Source organism: Sturnira hondurensis, unplaced genomic scaffold (genome assembly GCF_014824575.4).
Source record: "Sturnira hondurensis isolate 20B ecotype Veracruz unplaced genomic scaffold, ASM1482457v3 Scaffold0018337, whole genome shotgun sequence".
Classification (NCBI taxonomy): Eukaryota; Metazoa; Chordata; class Mammalia; order Chiroptera; family Phyllostomidae; genus Sturnira; species Sturnira hondurensis.
In genome coordinates this window covers 85,274-104,334 of record NW_028090968.1, presented here as the reverse complement: position 1 = coordinate 104,334, position 19,061 = coordinate 85,274, and positions in this window count along the sequence as shown.

Here is a 19,061-nt window from a genome sequence, read left to right as displayed (position 1 = left end):
CCCTCTAAAATAAATTCTTGCTTAAAAAATTAGAGAGTTTTAACTATAAGCCAAGGAATGACAGTGAGCTGGGGCCAACCAGAAGCTGTCTCCTTAGGCTTACCAAGTATCCTCTGGTTTATTAAAGTCCTAACTTTTTCCCTTCATTAATGGATATTTCCTGCCCGACCTCTGCAGGATTTTGAGTTTGCAATTCCTGACTTAAAAGATGCATGAATTTAGCCAATTCTCCTAGTCTCCTTTTTCCTCAATGGTTAAAGTGAGAATGATAATACTTCTAAGGTTAATGTGTGGTTTAGGTACTGAATAATAAAAGTTATTATTGTTATCTCTTTATTATCATTATTGATGACTGTCAATGTGGCAGACCAATTGTTAGGGTGGCCCCCATTATCCCCACCTCCTGGTGTTCACATCCTTTTGTGTTCCCCTCCCTTAAGTATAGAAGGAACTGCAGCTTGCTTCTAACCAACAGAATATGGCCAAGGTGACAGGATATCCATGAATATGTGACATAGGCTTGTAGCACCTCTCCTGTTGGAGACTTTTTTTGTTGACCTTGAGTAAGCAAGTGATGATGTGGAGAAACTCCATGTCAAGAGGAATTAGAGGCAGCTTCTGGGAGCTGAGGACAAGAAACTGAAGCTCCTAGTCTCATAGCAAGGAACTGAATTTTTCCAAAAATCACCTGTGCTTGGAAACATATCCTTCCTCATTTGAGTGTCAGATGAAACTACAGCCCCAGCTGACACCTTGATTGTAGTCTTCAGAGGACTTAGCTATGCCATATCCAAACTTCTGACTGAGAGAAACTGTGAGATAATCAATATGAGTTGTTTTAAGCTGCTAAGTTTATTGTAATATTGCTATGGAGCAAAGGATAACTAGTATGTTAAATATTAATGTATCAAGTATTAATGTACATGAACCAGCAGGAAGAACATAGAAGAAAAATTCTAGATAAGAAGAGAAAAAATGCCTTGTAGTAGATTTTTAATAATTCCTGAACAGCAATCAGTCTCACAGACAAGCATCACAAAATGTTTCATTTCCCCAGTTTCCAAGGACGGTTTGCCTCCTTTCTGATTCTCCCAAAACAAACACTGCTTTTGACTCAATGAGAAGTTTCATGCAAATGAGACATCCCCCTGAAAAAGATGGATGATCCCAGGGTTGGAGAGCAAAGAAGAAATCCTATTCAGTGGCTCCTAGCCAACGCGCTTATGAAACCAATATTTCAGGCTCTAACTTATAATGAAACACCCAGCTTAGACTTGATAAAGTGCATCGTTGGAGAAAGGGAAAAAAAAAGAAGACACAGTCCCCATATCAAAGCTGCTGTACAACCACATTTGAAGCTGCAAGTGCAGAGATTAATGGCTCCTTACAGCCACAAATATATTTTTTTCTCTTTGATGAGTCCTGGCAGACAGAAATCTGGTTATAATTGGATGTGTTGCAATATTGCTTTTCATTTACGATTACAGTTCCTAGAAAATTAAAAGGAATAGCATAGGTTTGGGTGCAGTGGTGACTGAAAATCATGCCCATCAACATGCCAGCAATGGCAGCTCTTACTAGCTCCTCTCTCCCTTCTCTCCCTTGGCACCAGCTTTGCAAGGAAATGGGTGCCTTGGGAGGAAGCAGGCCCTGGTAGATTGCAATTGCCACCCTTCCTTTGGCTGATGTTCTTGGCAGGGCACACTTCATCTTCTTCTCTATATTTTGCCTATCTCAGATTATGATATCATTATCCAAGCTCAGGAATCAAGAGAAAAAAGAAACTCTAATTTCTCCTCCTTATCTCTGCCACCTCCCTTCTCAGTTCTCCACACTGGAGTAAATGGTCATTCCTCAGACCTTCATGTTTCCTTGTTTCCATATCTTCTCTGTGAATGCATTTACTAATGAAGGAGGATGTCAAAGAAAAAAAAATGTATGTAGAATACACCACACTTAGCACCCTGTGCGTTGTAGGTGCTTAATAAATGGGTACTTCCTTCACTCCTCCCCATCACTCCCCACCTTCTAACCCTGGCCTCACTCACATTCTCACTGAAATGCTTCAGAATTTGTCCCTGACTCTAACCCACTACTTCTCAAAATGCGAAGTGTGGTTCCCCAGACCAGCAGCACCAGCACCACCTGGGACCATGTTAGAAATGCAAAGTCAGGCCCCAGTGCAGACCTGCTGAATCTGAAACTCGGAAGCTGAGAACTTGCAATATGAGTGTTAATGAGCCACTCAGAGGATTCTGAGGCAAGCTCAAGTGCGATAGATCACCACTATTCTAATCTCTTTTATTGCCTGATGGATCACCCAGATCAATTCACTTTACAACAAATTCTAGATTTACTAGAATTGCTTCTGCAAAAGCAGAGAGCCAGTTGTCAAAGCTGAGACATCTATTCAAGAAATTTCTTTTGCTACACATGGATTGTGAGATGTTTTAGTTCAAATCTTAAATATAACTTATTGGTGAGTTGTTCTCTAGCTCCACTCTGTGGATCTTTTACATCTATACATTTCTGCATTCAGAGGTGTGCTGGTGTTTAATAACCGGCTCTTTGGAAATAAGCTGCCCTGGTGTGTAGCACTTGCCAATTACCATTATGTAAACACTCCCACCAAGACCTAGGTCAGGCTGCCAGTATGACATCACCACATACACACTTAGAAAAGGACACATGCAATTGGTTCTTGCAAGCCAGCACCAGCTAGTTCCAACACCTCACTGTCTGCTTTCTGACTAGAACCAACCTTTCTCACTTTAGTAGAGAATAGGTCATTTTTGGCATTTTCCCCCAAGAGCCTGGCATGTGGAAGAGAGGATATTGAAGCCTTATTACTTCAGGGAGTAGGACACTTGACTCTCTCCAACAGTTCTGTCCCTTCTGTTCATGCCAGTCCTGTGGGAGGAGGATTTGCTGTATTCGGATGGAAACAGCTTGAGACAGTCAGCAGGATATATTTGACTAGTCAGCACGGTATGGTAATAAAGGTATGAACGAGCCAGACCCTTCTTCTTTTGTCTCTATACCCATAGAAGGTGGGCCCCCCTTCCCACTTCTATTTCTCTTTCCCTGTCATGACACAAGAAGACCTGGCATCTCCTCCAATGACTGGTGGTGGAGTCTGTGGTGCCAGAGTGGCTCACACACCCAACCATTATGAATTTTAGGGAGTACAGTCCAGGAAGCCCTCTTGGACTTCTGTAACTGGGCACACATACAAGAGAAGTCCACTTCCGTAGGGGCAGAGGAAAGAAGACACCAGGCACTGTGTCCACCCTTAAGGCAGCTTGCAATTCACTTCCCTCTTGACCATTATTTTTTTGGGGGGAGTGGATGGGACAACCCTAGCCACACACCCTAAAGCCCTAAACCCTAGCTCATTGCGTTGAAAAGAGCAAGGCCCTAGCTAGTGTAGCTCAGTAGATTGGAGTATTGTCCCAATACTGAAAGGCCACATGTTCAATTTCCAGTTAGGGCACATACCCAAGTTGTAGGTTCAATCCCTGGTAGGGACTCGTATGAGAAGGCAACTGATCAATGTTTCTCTCTCTCTCTCTCTCTCTCTCTCTCTCTCCCCCCACCTTCCTCTCTCCTAAAAACAATAAAAAATGTCCTCAGGTGAGGATAAAAAATATATATTTTTTAAAAAGAAAAGAACATGTACTTAATTCTTTATGGCATAAGAAGAGCCTCGGGTTTGGTGTCAGTCCTGAGTTTAAATCCCACCTGACCACTAATGGGCCAATGGTTCTTGAGCAACCAAACAACCACTCTGAGACTCAGTTTCATCTATAAAAATGGTAATAGAGCCACCTTTCAGAAGGATTTGAGTTGAATAAGATGATATACATAAAGCAGCTAGATTTGGTGTCTGGTAGATAGTGGATGCTCAACAAATAGACATTTTATAAGCCTTGTTTTAGGGTGTCCTGATCCAAAACACTCAAATTCAGCTCAGTGTCTCAAGTTCAGCCCTTTAACAGCTCCTCAGCCCTAGAGATCCTGTATGGCTTCCCTGCCAAATCCCTCCCTGGGACAGCAGGCTCTGTAGGGGAAGGTGTCACCACAGTGGACAGCCCAGTCCCACATGGTAGCTGCAATATAGGCCCCTCCATCCCCAAGCCCAGCCCATTCAGACCAAGTCTTCCTCTACAAAAAATAATTTGCAGTCAAGGGGCCGTTCTCTGTACCACCTAGCAGACCTCCTTCAAGGAAGTAGAGCCAAGTCTAAGTTCTTTGCCTCTCTGTTTAACGGCCCTACAAATCAAGGGATGCAATTGAGCATCTGTTTCAGTGTGCCTGACACTTAAAAAATATTCTTACATAAGGATGGGCACACCCAGGAGCAAAGAAGGGACCTCGGGTGTGGTAAATATACATTCTGTTGCTTCTCACTGAATATGCACGCGAATCCCCTGGGGATGTTGTTAAAGACAGACTCTTAATAACAAAAATCTGGGGCAGGGCCTGACATTCTGCATTTCTGTCAACTCCCAGGTAAGGCCAATGCTGTAGGCCCATGGGCTATACTTTTAATAGCAAAGTATTGGACAGTGATGAGAGTCTGGGAAACTGAGGGAATACAGGCCCACTGGGTATAAAGCCCCAGTCAACTGACTTCAGAAACAAATGAGGTTCTCTAACACCTCATGGCAAAGGAAGCATTTAAAAATAAGAACAGTTTTGGCTCCTGACTATACAAAAACCCTAGGAAGCTCAAGTTAAGCTTATTTGCATCTTTATATTTCTATCTTTTAAAATTATTGGTGGTGTGCAAATGCCATCCTTTTCTTTTATGACTCCATGATTTTGTCACCATGATGTAATCCAGTCATAAACTATAGTTATTGTGATTTTGAGTTTAAGTTAGAATTTTATTTTATGTTATAATCATGCTTAAAGGGATGTGCAAAGTCAATATATCATGCTTTTGTATTTTATTGATTAGTGTTTAAATACAATCGTTCATTTGGCTACTCGCTGATTGCTTTCTTAAGTATCATCTCTTGTGATACTATTTTTCTCTACCACACACAAAATATTTTAGGCCATAAAATTTTGAGATAAATAGTAATTCTCATTAGAAACCAATGCATCAGCAATTCCACTGAAGAATTTCTTTAACATTGACTCTTCAAAAATGCTATATAATGCGGCTATGTCTATACAAGATCAAAAACATCTGTAACAAACTGTTCTGTCTACACTGGGTCTTAAGATAGTTACATGTCTGAAGACACAGAGGAAAAAGCACCCTGGCAAGTGACTGATTTTTACTTCACAGCCTGCCCTCAAGGAAAGATGGGGACCATACCAAAAAACAAAGCAGGAGTTAAAATATCCAAAGATGAATAAGAAGCCAGCAAAACCACAAAGCACCAAAACATCCTGATGAAATTTTAGTCCAGTTGAATCTAATTAGCAGCAGCCCCAATGCAATCCAGACCAGAGCTAGAAATAGAGGTGAAAATACCATCAGGTCTGTTCTATATCAGAGATGATGACACTGTTAAAGTAGAACTTGGCTAATTCTGTTGCAATGTGTCCCACACTGAAAAGGCAGAACTGATTATTTCAGAAAGCAGGACTCCAGTGTGAGGCAACCCCAGATATATCAGGCAATTATTATCACACTAATGCTGCGTAACCAATACTCTCCTCCCTCCACCCCCAATCCCAGTGACTTACAAAAGCAAGATTTTCTTTCTGTTTTCACAGGTCTGTTGATTGGATGGTTTGTTTGGCTGATCTAGGCTGCAATCAGTGGGGTGCCTTGCCTCCAAGCTCTAAGTTTCTTCCGTTTAGGTTTGCTCCACGGCCCCACCCTGAAGGAACAGTGGTTTCATGTCACTAGAATGCAAAAGGACAAGTGCTAATATACAAGCCCATTGCAAGCCTCTACTCATGTGACAAGCTCTGAAATTCCACTGGCTAAAGCAAATGACACAGCTGAACCCTAAGTCAGGAAATGGGGTCAAGGATTGGAGAATTGGGACCACTAATGTAATCTACCATACTAGATAACCCAGTATTTCTCCATCTTATTTTCATTGTCATACCCCCAGTTGGCCTTTCTAGACTTTCCCCCTAATCTACCCTCCTTCCATGAAATGTTAATACCACAGATATCCTAGATAAAATTTTTGTACTATGTTTATATATACATAAAAGCATGAGATTTATTTACACATCCCCCAAACCAGGATCCGTCGCCTTGGAGGCAATAGTATTCTGTTAAAAATGCAAGAGGTGCACTTTACCAGAAGGAAAAGCAAAGTCCACTCATTCATTTCCACCCAGCACTGCAATTTGAACTCACTTCCACCACTTTATGGAAAGAAGAAACCTACCACACATTTTTATTCCCAGTTGATTTGTTGCACACATCTACTCAAGTGCCTCAACACCTGGTTTTCACATTGACTTGCACCAGTTTTGTTTAAAGAAATCATTTTACGCACAAAAGCCTTTCAAATGCAGCAGGAGTGTTATTACCAGTTTATCCAAGTTTGCATGGCCTCTCAAACAACCAGCAAATTAGATCCTACAATTGCTACCAAGATCCTGGCTGCAGCTGGAAGTGTCATCTTCTATAAGGGTAAACACAGTTTGCAGCTAACTTCAGTGCATGCTACAAATACCTACTGATATTACTACCTTAACATTAGAGCCTAATTCCCCCTTAGTAAAAACACTGCCATTTTCACATTAATTACAATGGTGATTAATGTGCCTATAAGCACATCAGAGAGACAGTGAGAGAGGTGTCTCTGCATCCATTAGGAATCACATTCAGCAGCGAATGACAAATTCCTATAGGCTAACAGTGGTTTAAACAAATGCAGGGTTTATTTTTCCATACCTAAAAGGAGCCCAGAGATATATAAACCTAGGATAGAGGTAGAAGTACATCATGAAATTCAGCCTCTGCTTACTTTCTATGCTGTTATCCTTAGCATATGGCTTCCAGCTTCGGTGTTGCCCCAAGGTTAAAAAATGACTGATAGAGGTCCAGGTATCAATCACATCCATGTACCAGGCAGAAAAAAAAGGAAAATTTGAAGGGGAAAGGGTGTGCATTTCAGCTGATTCCATTGAGTTATTTTATTTTAGGTGCTACTGATGTTATTTCTGTGTATCATCTAAAATTATCTCATGGGCCCTGGCTGGCATAGCTCAGTAGATTAAGCGCAGGCCATGAACTAAATGGGCGCAGGTTCAATTCCCAGTCAGGGCACATGCCTGGGTTGTGGGCCAGATTCCCAGTGGGGGCCACATGAGAGGCAACCACACATTGATGTTTCTGTGTCTCTCTCCCTCCCTTTCTCTGTCTAAAAATAAATAAATAAAATGTTTTAAAAAATAAAATAAAATTACCTATGTATCATGGGAGGTACATGTTACAGACTTTGAGCACAAGTACATAGGTGCACAATTGTTGCTCTATCTGTCTGCTCATGGACACCTCTATGCCCCATATTGCAGTGTCCTTCATTCTCCCCAAGTCCACCCCCACGAAGTGTGCATTTTACTCTATTGTGACAGTCTTTATTGAAGACCTGGATCAAACGGAGAAGGAAACTTCAATTTTGGAAGGAAAAGTTTAAAGTCCTCACTGTTAGGGTTTTTCTTTGAGTTGCAAAAGAAAGCCACCTAAAAAACATGAAGTATTCACAAGGAGAAAATCCTTCAGATGCCATCCTCCTGGCTTCTGATCTGGCGTCCCAAATGCAGGTCTGCAATTCCCCACCCCCAATTTTTTCTCCAGATTTCTCTGTTCAAATCTTTATCTCCTTTCTAGAAAAGTGGGAAGGGGAGCCACTATTTTCTTAAAAAGGAAAAACACCCTCCCAGGACATACTTCCCTCTCTCCAATTTGCTATGCCCTGAGGCTGAGTCAGTCTGCAACTAGAGAAGAGTTTGCTAATTGCCTTACAATTTTCACTTCCTCTTTTCCCCCCAAAAAGTTTGAGTACACAAAGGCTTTGGAGAAAGAACTGAGAGAGTAGCCACTGGGATACCAGCGCTGAATCATCCTCCATAGGGCAGCAGCCATCCTGCTCAGGCAGACCACTCCCTCTGAGCAGCAGCAGCCTGAAGGGAAACAATAGCCCTGACCCCAGGAGGCATCCTGCCCTGCCCCATGGTGTTTAAGCCTGACTGCTGAGTACAGAGTGACTAGGTTAACAACTGAAGGGGACAGCCACAGACAGTAGATCCCTGAAAGTCTCAAACAGGCTGCCTAAGATCAGACAGGGTCAACATCTGACATCACCAGAGGCAGACCCAGAAGGAAAAAACAGTGGTAAAAACTAGAGGCTACTGACACAAAAACCACTGTAGTCTTCTCTATGATTTGTGATATGTTCTTTCCTGCATAGCTTTTTAATATTCATTTCTGGTTCATCAAGTTTGTACATATTTCACCTTCTTCGTTCCAATTTTTATTCATGATGTAAATTTTACTTCCTCTCTTCACATTGCTCTGACTCCCAATTCTTATTAGTGATCCTCCCTTTACCCTCTCAAAATCATTTTTCTTTCAGTAAGTTATCTCATATTCACTCTCTTTTTTTATAATAGTCTTAATCTCTTTACATCCTAATTAATACTGGTTCATTTGCTGTTGATAGTGGTATTGCCGGTGGGGGAGTTATTTTTGCAGGTGTGGTATTTTTCCTGGGTGTTGTCATTTTGTTCTGGCAGTACCTGCATAACAGCCCTACAGACATGGTGGGCAGAGGAACCTTCAGGCGACCAGATGGAAGGAAGAACCCACCAAAGAATGACCCAACAACAATCAAAAACCAGTCACACCCAGAAAGCCAACATAAACAGCATAAAGGACATCCCAAGAGCATGAAGTTCAGGAGATCAAGGAGACTGCACCACTGGATCTCACAGGTCCCCTACCATAGAAGATCACACCACAAAGTCAGAGAGTCAAAATAGATTATTTTAAGAAACAAAAGAAAACAAAAAGTGTCTCACAAATAATGGGAGACAAAGAAACAGCCTCCTATCAAAAGGAAAGGGTGGAATCCTCAGAAAGTGCTAAATAAAATGGAAGCAAGTAAACTATCAGATACTGAGTTCAAAACTGTGTTTATAAAGAAGCTCAATGAGCTCAGTGAGAATTAACAAAAGCTACAGGGAAGCTATGAGGAACTTACTACAAACTATATCAGCATGAAAAAAGGACATAGGAACAATCAACAAGGGCCAAGAGAAAATGAAGAACACAGTTTCTGAATTGAAGAACACAGTAGAAGGAATCAAAAGCAGACTAGATGAAGCAGAGGGTCAAATCAGCAAGCCAGAGGACAAAATAGAAAAAAACTCCCAGAAAGAGCAAGAAAAGGAAAAAAGACTCAAAAAAGAACAAAGAGTGATTAAAGGAAATGCAGTGCAACATGAAATGTAATAATATCTGTATAATAGGGATACCAGAAGGAGAAGAAGTGCAAGGAAGATAAAACCTCTTTGAAAAATCAATAACAAGAAACTTCCCTAATTTGATGAAAGTAAAAGTCACACAAGTCCAGGAAGAACCAAGCATCCCAATCAAGAGGAACCCAAAAAGGCACACTCCAAAACACATCATAATTAAAATGGCAAAGTTAAAAGACAAAGAGAAAATTTTAAAGGCAGCAAGGGAGAAACAGCTAATAACATACAAGGGAGCCCTGATAAGGCTAGCAGCTGACTTCAACACCACAGCAACACCACAAGCCAGAAGGGAATGCCAAGAATTATTCCAAGTAATGATAAGAAAAAGGCCTGTAGCCAAAACTACTCTATCCAGCAATTCTCTCAATTAAAATGGAAGGTAAAATAAGGAGTTTTCCAGACCAAAGAAGGCAGAAGAATATATTTCCACCAAGCCAGTATTGCAATATATGCTAAAGGGACTGCTTTAAGAAGATAAAGAAAAAGAGTGAGAGAGAGAAACACAGGTACAAGGGGTTAAAATGTCAATGGATATGTACCTGTCAATAATTACCATAAATGTAAATGGATTAAATGATTCGATCAAAAGACATATGGTAGCTGAATGGATAACAAAATATGACCCACTTATATGCTGTCTACAAAAGATCCACCTCAGAAAACAAGACCTACACAGACTGAAAGTGAATGACTGGAAAAAAATATTCCAAGCAAACAAGACAGTAAAAAAAACCTAGGTTAGCAGTACTTATATCAGACAAAATAGACTTTGAAATAAAGGCGATAAAAAGAGACACAGAAGGACACTTCATAATACTCAAGGGAAGAATCCATCAAGAAGACATAAATATTGTAAAGATACATCCACCCAACATAAGAGCACCCAAATATATTTTAAAATCTTGGAAGATTTCGGAAAGATATACACAGCAACACAACTATGATAGGGGATTTTAACACCCCACTGTCAACAGTGGATAGATCTTCCAAACAAAATATCAACAAGGATATTGTGGAACTGAATGGTGCATTACATTGAGTGGACTTAAATGATACAGATAGAACCTTTCATCCCAACGAAGCAAAACACACATTCTTTTCAATTGCACATGGAACATTTTCAAAGATATACCACATAATAGGACACAGAACAAACCTCAACAAATTCAAGAAAAATTGAAATCATATCAAGCATTTTCTCTGACCACAAAGACTTGAAACAGAAACCAACTTTTAAAAAAAAAAACTCATACAGACTGAATAGCAGGCTATTAAACAATGAATGGGTTAATAATGAGATCAAGGAAGAAATCCAAAACATTTCTGGAAAGAAAAGAAAATGAACACACAACAATCCAAAACCTATTAGACACAACAAAGGCAGTCCTGACAGGGAAGTTCATAGTGATACAGGCCTACCTAAAAAAGATAGAAACATTTCAAATAAACAACTTAACCCTACATCTCTAAGACCTGAAGGAACAACAACAAACAAAGCCTAGAGTGAGCAGAAGGAAAGAAATAATCAAGATTGGAGCAGGATTAAATGGCATAGAGACCACAAGAACAAGTCAAAGAATTAATAAATCTAGGAGCTGTTTTTTTAAAAAGGTAAACAAAACCAACAAGATTTAACCCGACTCATCAATAAAAAAGGGATAGGACCCAAATAAAATCAGAAATGAAAGAGGAGAAATTACAACTAATAAACCACAAAAACACAAATGATTGTAAGAAATTACTATGAAGAACTATATGTCAAGATATTTGAAAACCAGGGTGAAATGGGAAAGCTTCTAGAAAAACATAATCTCCCAAAACTGATGAAGAAGAGGCAGAAAGCCTGAACAGACCAATAACAGCTGATGAAATTGAAGCAGTAATCAAAAAACTCCTGGCACACAAAAGCCCTGGACTAGATGGCTTCCCAGGAGAATTTTACCAAAAATTTCGAGAAAAGCTAACCCCTAACTTGCACTGACTATTCAAAAAAATCCAAGAAAAAGGAAGACTCCCAAACTGTTTTTATGAGTCCAGCATCATCCTCACCCCCAAAACAGATAAAGACACAGCAAAAAAGAAAACTACAGGCCAATATCACTGATGAACATAGGTGCTAAAATCCTCAACAAAATATTGGTAATCAGAATTCACAAAAACATTAAAAATATCATACACCATGATCAAGTGGGACTCATCCCAGGGGTGCAAGGATAGTATAATATTCACAAATCAATGAATGTAATACATTTCATAATAAAAAGGAAAGACAAAAATCATATGATCATATCAACAGATGCAGAAAAATCTTTTGATGAGGCACAGCACCCATTTATGATACAAATATTCAGCAAAGTGGGACTAGGAGCATAATTCAATATAATAGACCATATATGAAAAACTTACAGCCAACATTATACTCAATGGGCAAAAACTAAAAGTTTCCCACAAAGATCAGGAACAAGACAGGATGTCCACTATCACCACTTCTATTCAACATAGTACTGGAAGTCCTAGCCACAGCAATCAGACAAGAAAAAATAAATAAAAAGCATTAAAATTGGAAAGGAGGAAATAAAACTGCCATTGTTTGTAGATGATATGATAGTGTACATAGAAAGCCCTATAGATTCCACCAAAAAAACTACTTGACATAATAAGTGAATTTCAACTTCTGGCCAAGATGGAGGCATAGGTAGACACACTGTTCCTCCTTGCACAACTAAAATAAGGACAACGGAGATTTAGAAACAAAAAAAAAACAACTAGAACTGACAGTTCAACATACAGTTGAACATACAGTTGAACTAAATTGAACTGTATGGAAGTCCGACAACCAAGCGGTTAAAATAGACACATTCGGCCAGACCAGTAGGAGGGGCACAGTTGGGCAGCCAGGCAGAGAGGGGTCTCAGCAAAAAAGTGGTGGCACTGGGCGTGCAAGACAGCAGCAGGAGGACCCTGGGCATGCAGGAGGCAGCTGGCAGATTTCAGGCATGGGGGTGGCAAAGGGAAGACCCAGCAAGGCGGTGATTGTGAAGCAGGGCATGGAGTGCAAGGCCAGGCAGTCCCACATTCATGAGTAGATAAACTAGGCAAACCTGGGGAGTGAGAAAGACCAGGAAACCCAGCGTCCCGGCACAGGGAAATAAAGCCTCAATACACTGATTGACAACACCTATGGGGGTTAAGGTGCTGGGAGAAACTCCCAGCCTCACTGGAGAGTTCATTGGAGAGACCCACAGAGTCCTAGAACATACACAAGTCCACCCACATGGGAATCAGCACCAGAAAGGCTCAGTTTGCTTGGGGGAAGCAGTGGAAGGGATTGGAATCAGACAGAGAGCAAAGCAAGTGCCATCGTTCCCTCTCGAACCCCGCCCCCACATACAGCATCACAACCCAGCGACCTGGGTTGCCCCGCCCTGGTGAACACCTAAGGCTTCACCCCTCATACATAACAGGTGAGACAAGACCAAAAAAAAATGGCCCAAATGGAAGAACAGATCAAAGCTCCAGAGCAAATACAACTAAGCAATGAAGAGATAGCCAATCTATCAGATGCACAGTTCATAGCACTGGTGATCAGGATGCTCACAGAACTGGTTGATTTTAGTCACAAATTAGATGAAGAAATGAAGGCTTCACTAAGTGAAATGAAGGAAAATGCACAGGGAAACAATAGTGATGGGAAGGAAACTGGGACTCAAATCAATGGAGTGAGTGGACCAGAAGAAAGAAAGAAACAACCAAACAGAAAAGAATGAAGAAGCAAGAATTCAAAAAGTGAGGAAAGGCTTAGGAACCTCCAGGACATCTTTAAATGTTCCGACATCTGAATTACAGGAGTACCAGAAGGGGGAGAGGAAGAGCAACAAGTGGAAAACTTATTTGAACAAATAACAAAGGAGAACTTCCCCAGTCTGGCAAAGGAAATAGACTTCCAGGAAATCCAAGAAGCTCAGAGAGTCCCAAAGCTCAGAGAGTCCCAAAGAGTTCTGAGGAGGAATACACCAAGGCACATCATAATTACATTAGCCAAGGTTAAAATGAAGGAGAGAATCCTAGAAGCAGCAAGAGATAAGGAGACAGTCAACTACAAAGGACTTTACATCAGACTGTCAGCTGATTTTTCAAGAGACTTGCAGGCAAGAAGGGGCTGGAAAGGAGTATTCCAAGTCATGAAAGGCAAAGACCTACATCCAAGATTGCTCTATCCAGCAAAGCTTTCATTTAGAATGGAAGGGCAGATAAAGCGCTTCCCAGATAAGGTCAAGTTAAAGGAGTTCATCATCCCCAGGCCCTTATTATATAAAATGTTAAAGGGACTTATCTAAGAAAAAGAAGATAAAAAACATGTATACTAAAATGACAGCAAACTCACAGTTATTAACAAACACACCTAAAACAAAAGCAAACTGAGCAGACAGCTAGAACAAAAACAGAACCACCTAAATGGAAATCACATGGAAGGTTATCAACAAAGGAGTGGGAGAAGGAGAGAGGGGGAAGAGGTACAGAGAACAAATAGCATAGATGGTAGGTAGAAAATAGACGAGGGGAAGGCAAGAATAGTATGAGAAATGTCGAAGCTAAACAACTTACGACACACGGACATGAACCAAAGGGGGGAAATGTGGGTGGGAGAGTTTGTGCAGGATGGAGGGGAATGAAGGAGGGGAAATGGGACAACTATAATAGAATAATCAATAAAATATATTTTATTTTCTCAGAAAACTAAAATTGGACTTGCCTTTTGACCCAGCAATTCCACTGCTAGGATTGTATCCTAAGAACCCTAAAACACCAATCCCAAAGAACATATGCACCCCAATGTTCATAGCAGCACAATTTACAATAGCCAACAGTTGGAAGCAACCTAGGTGCCCGTCAGTAAATGAATGGATCAAAAAACTATGGTACATATACACAATGGAATTTTATGCTGCAGAAAGAAAGAAGGAGCTCCTACCTTTTGCAACATCATGGATGGATCTGAAAAGCATTATGCTGAGTGAAATAAGCCAGGTGTTGAAGGACAAATACCATATGATCTCACCTTTAACAGGAAGCTAAACAACAAAACAAACAAGCAAGCAAAATATAACCAAAGACACTGAAATAGAGAACAGGCTGACAGTGACCAGAGAGGAGAGGGGAGGGAATTTCAGGGGAAATAGGGGAGGGATTTAGAGGAATATATATAAAGGATACATGGACAACAACTGAGAAGGATGGACATGGGAGGGAGGGGGGGAGCATGGGAGGTGGGATGGGATGGGAGTAATAGACAGAAAACTGTACTTGAAAAATAATTAAATAAAAAAATTGGAAAAAAATAAAATTTATTTTAAAAATAAGTGAATTTGGCAAAGCAGAGGAATACAAATTCAATATTCATAAATTGAAGACATTTTTAGACACCAACAATAAAATATCAGACACAGAAATCAGAAGAAAATCCCATTGCCCTGGCTGGCGTAGCTCAGTGGATTGAGCTCGGGCCTGTGAAGCAAAGGATTGCAGTTTGATTCCCAGTCAGGGCACATGCCTGGGTTGCAGGCCAGTTCCCAGTGGAGGACACATGAGAGGCAACCACACATTGATATTTCTCTCCCTCTCTCCTTCCCTTCCCCTCTCTCTGAAAATAAATAAATAAAATATTTTTTAAAAAAGAAAAGAAAAAAATCCCATTTACTATAGTAACAAGAAAAATAAAATACCTAGGAATAAACCTAACCAAGGAGGTAAAAGACCAGTACTCAGAAAACTACACAACACTGAAGAAAAAATCAAGGAAGACACAAATGGAAGCATATACTATGTGCATGGATTGAAAGAATTAACATCATCAAAATGTCCACACTTGTCAAAGCAATTACAGATTCAACGCAATCCCTATTAGAATATTAATGATATATTTCACAGATATAGAGCAAACATTTTAAAAATATATATGGAACCATAAATGACCCTGAATAGCTGCAGCAATTTTGAGAAAGAAGAACCAAGTAGGAGGGATCACAAGACCTGACATTAAACTATATTACAAGGCCACTGTGATCAAAACAGTCTGGCACTGGCAGTACAGTGCTAATGCCAGTACTGTACTGTAATGTCATACTGTAATGCATCTGTAATGCATCAGATGCCAGATTAGTACACAGGCTAATATGTGTACTAAAAACAGACACATAGATCAGGGGACCAGAATAGAGAGCCCAGAAATAAACCCATGTGTCTATGGTCAATTAATATTCAACAAAGGGAGAAGAAGCACAAAATGGAGTAAAAATAGCCTCTTCATCAAATAGTGTTTGGAGATCTGGACAGCTGCGTGCAAAAAAAATGAAACTCAACCACGAACTTACACCAGACACAAAAATAAACTCAAGATGGATGAAAGACTTAAATATAAATCACAACACAATGAAAGTCCTAGAGGGGAACATAGGCAGGAAAATCTTGGACATTCCATGCAACAATATTATCACCAATATGTCCCCTAGGGCAAGGGACACACAAAAAAGAATAAACAAATGGGACTTTATCAAAATAAAAAGCTTCTAGATGGCTAAAAAGACATTAGCAAAATGAAAAGGGAACCAACCAAATGGGAAAACATATTTGGCAATGATCTCCAAAATATATAAAGAACTCAGGCTTTGATCTCCAAAATATATAAAGAACTCACACAACTCCACTCTAGGAAGGCAAACAATCCAATTTAAAAATAGGCAAATGACATTACCAGACACTTCTCCAAGGAGGACATACAGAGGGCCCCTAGACACATGAAAAAATGCTCAGCATCGCTAGCCATCAGAGAGATGCAAATTAAAACCACAGTGAAAACCACTTCACATCAGTCAGAATTGCCATCATAACCAAATCAACAAACAAGTGCTGGGAGGTTGTGGAGGAAAGGGAACCCTGGTACACTCTTCGGAATGCAGACTGGTGCAGCCACTGTGGAAAACAGTATGGAATTTCCTCAGTACACTAAAAATGGAACTGCCTTTTGACCCAGCAATTCCACTGCTGGTATTATACCCTAATAGTCCTGAAACACCAATTCAAAAGAACCTATTCACCCCAATGTTCATAGCAGTGCAATTTACAATAGCCAAGTGCTGGAAACAGCCTCAGTGCCCATCAGTAAATGAGTGGATCAAAAAATTATGGTGCATTTACATGATGGAATACTACACAGCAGAAAAAAAGAAGGAGCTCCTACCCTTCACAACAACGTGGATGGAACTAGAGAGCATTATGCTAAGAGAAATAAGCCAGGTGTTGAAATGCAAATACCATATGATCCCACCGGTAAGTGGAAACTAATCAACAAAACAGCCAAACAAGCAAAATATAACCAGAGACATTGAAATAAAGAACAAAGTGACAGTAACCAGAGGGGTGTGGGGAGGGGGATAATGGGGGAAAGAAGGGAAAGAGTCATCAAGCAACATGTATAATAAATGACCTATGGACAAACCAAAGTCAGGTAAGACTGAGGGTGAGAGATGGGTTCAGTGGGGCAGAGGAGAGTGTTGGGGGGGGGGGGGGGGGGGGGNGGCGAGTGAAGATAGCTGTACTTGAACAACAATAAAAAAATTAAAATTAAACATTTTTTTAAAGAACCTCAATTTTAGTTCATGGGGGAATGTGATCAGCTGAAGGAGTATTTCCTGGGCTCTCTTACCACCAGAGCTAGTCAGTACCATACAATAATAAGTTGTTAAGTGGAGTTTCCAGGGAGGCTCTTTAAAGAAGGCTTATTTATCTAGATATAATTTTCCCCTCCCCCTTTACTTTCTTGTCTCCTGCCTGGAAAAGTCGATGTGATTGTAGGGGTTCCAACAGCTATTTTGAACTATGAGGCACTTTGCCTATGACAGCTACATTTTAGTGTAGAAAAAAAAAAAACGAGTGTAGATCCTTGATGACCATGAAACCACACTACCAGTTCCAAACTCCTACCTCCATAAAAGAAAAATAAATACCTCTCTTCATTAGGCCACTCTTATTTTGGTTTTCTTTTAATGCATCTGCTGAACCTTATCCTAACTGATGCAGCAATGTCCAGCTTAAAGACTTCATTCTGAATGTAAGTGAATTCATTAGCTCAGAGGTTCTTTTGGCATGCATCATCAAAGTCATTGGTAAGCTTGGTAAAACACAGATTGTTAGTCCCACCCCTAGAGTTGCTGATTTGGTCATTCTGAGGGAAGGCTGAAGGTCTACGTCTAACAAGTCCCAAGTAAGGCTGATGCTGATACTCTGGGGACCACACTTGGAGAAATGTTAAAATTGGCTCATTCCTAATTCGTTTGGATAATTTTCTTCCTACAGACTCTGAAGAAAATGAGCCACTTAGAACTGAGTCATTCTTGTTTTTTTCTATTCTGCCTTTTTGGCCCAAGAAGTTCTTTCCCAGCCATAACAAACTCTATCTTTTGCCTGATTTTTTTTTTTGTTGGCAGCCTATCCCTCCAAGTCTACTATTATGAGAACACTTGCTAACTTGCTAACATGGACTTTTGGTTCTGGCAGAGATCCATGCAATTAATGTAAATCCACAATTTGTGAGCATGTTATCTTTTACATTTTCTATTTCCCTTTGACCTTTAGTGCAAGTTTTCACAGACAATAGTTCAAAATTATGTTGCAAAAAGATTTTTATGTTTATGCCTTTTAGTTTTGCTGTTTTGTTTTGCATTTGAGCATAGTTGTATATTTTTTCTCTAATGTAGTGTTTTGATTCATTATCTCTGTAGCATGGCCAAATATGAATTTTTTTCTTCAGAGCTCTTTCCAACTGACCCATACATTCTTCTCTTCTAGGGGATTCAAGTCAGTGATATTGTAATATACCACTCGACAATTTTTTTTATCACCCAGCATCCATTCTCCTGTATTTTGACGATAACATTCTGGTTTCCACTTAAAAATTACCTCCCCTCCCTGTCAGCCCTTCCCTCACAGTGGAACATGTAACCCAGAGCTCATATTCATCTTGTTTTGGGCTAAATTTTGCCCCTTCCCCAAATTCATGTGTTAGACTCCTAACCCTTAACACTTCAGAATATGATTGTATTTGGAGATAAGATCTTTAAAGAGGTAATTAGTTTAAAAATGAGGTAATTGGTGTGAGCCCTAATCCAATGTGACTGGTGTCCTTTTAAGAAGAGGAAAGTTGGACACAGACATTTAAAGAAGGAAGACCATATAAAGACATAAGGAGGATTCAGCCATGTACAAGCCAAGGAGAGGTTTCAGAAGAAACCTACTGACACCTCAATCTCACACTTCAAGCCCCAGAATCATAAGACAATAAAAGACTGTGGTTTTGTTAATGGCAGTCTGAGAAAATGAATACACCTCTCACCCTGGGATTAGCAACTTTTTTTCTACTAAGTTTCAGACAATAAATATTTTAGGTTTTGTGAGTCACACAGGCTCTGCCACAACAACTCAACTCTGCCATTGTAGCATCAGTGCAGCCATAGGCAACACTCAAAAATCAATGGGTGTGACCGTGTTCCAGTAAAACTGTATTAACAAAAATAAGCAGTTTGTCCTTAGACTGTGATTTG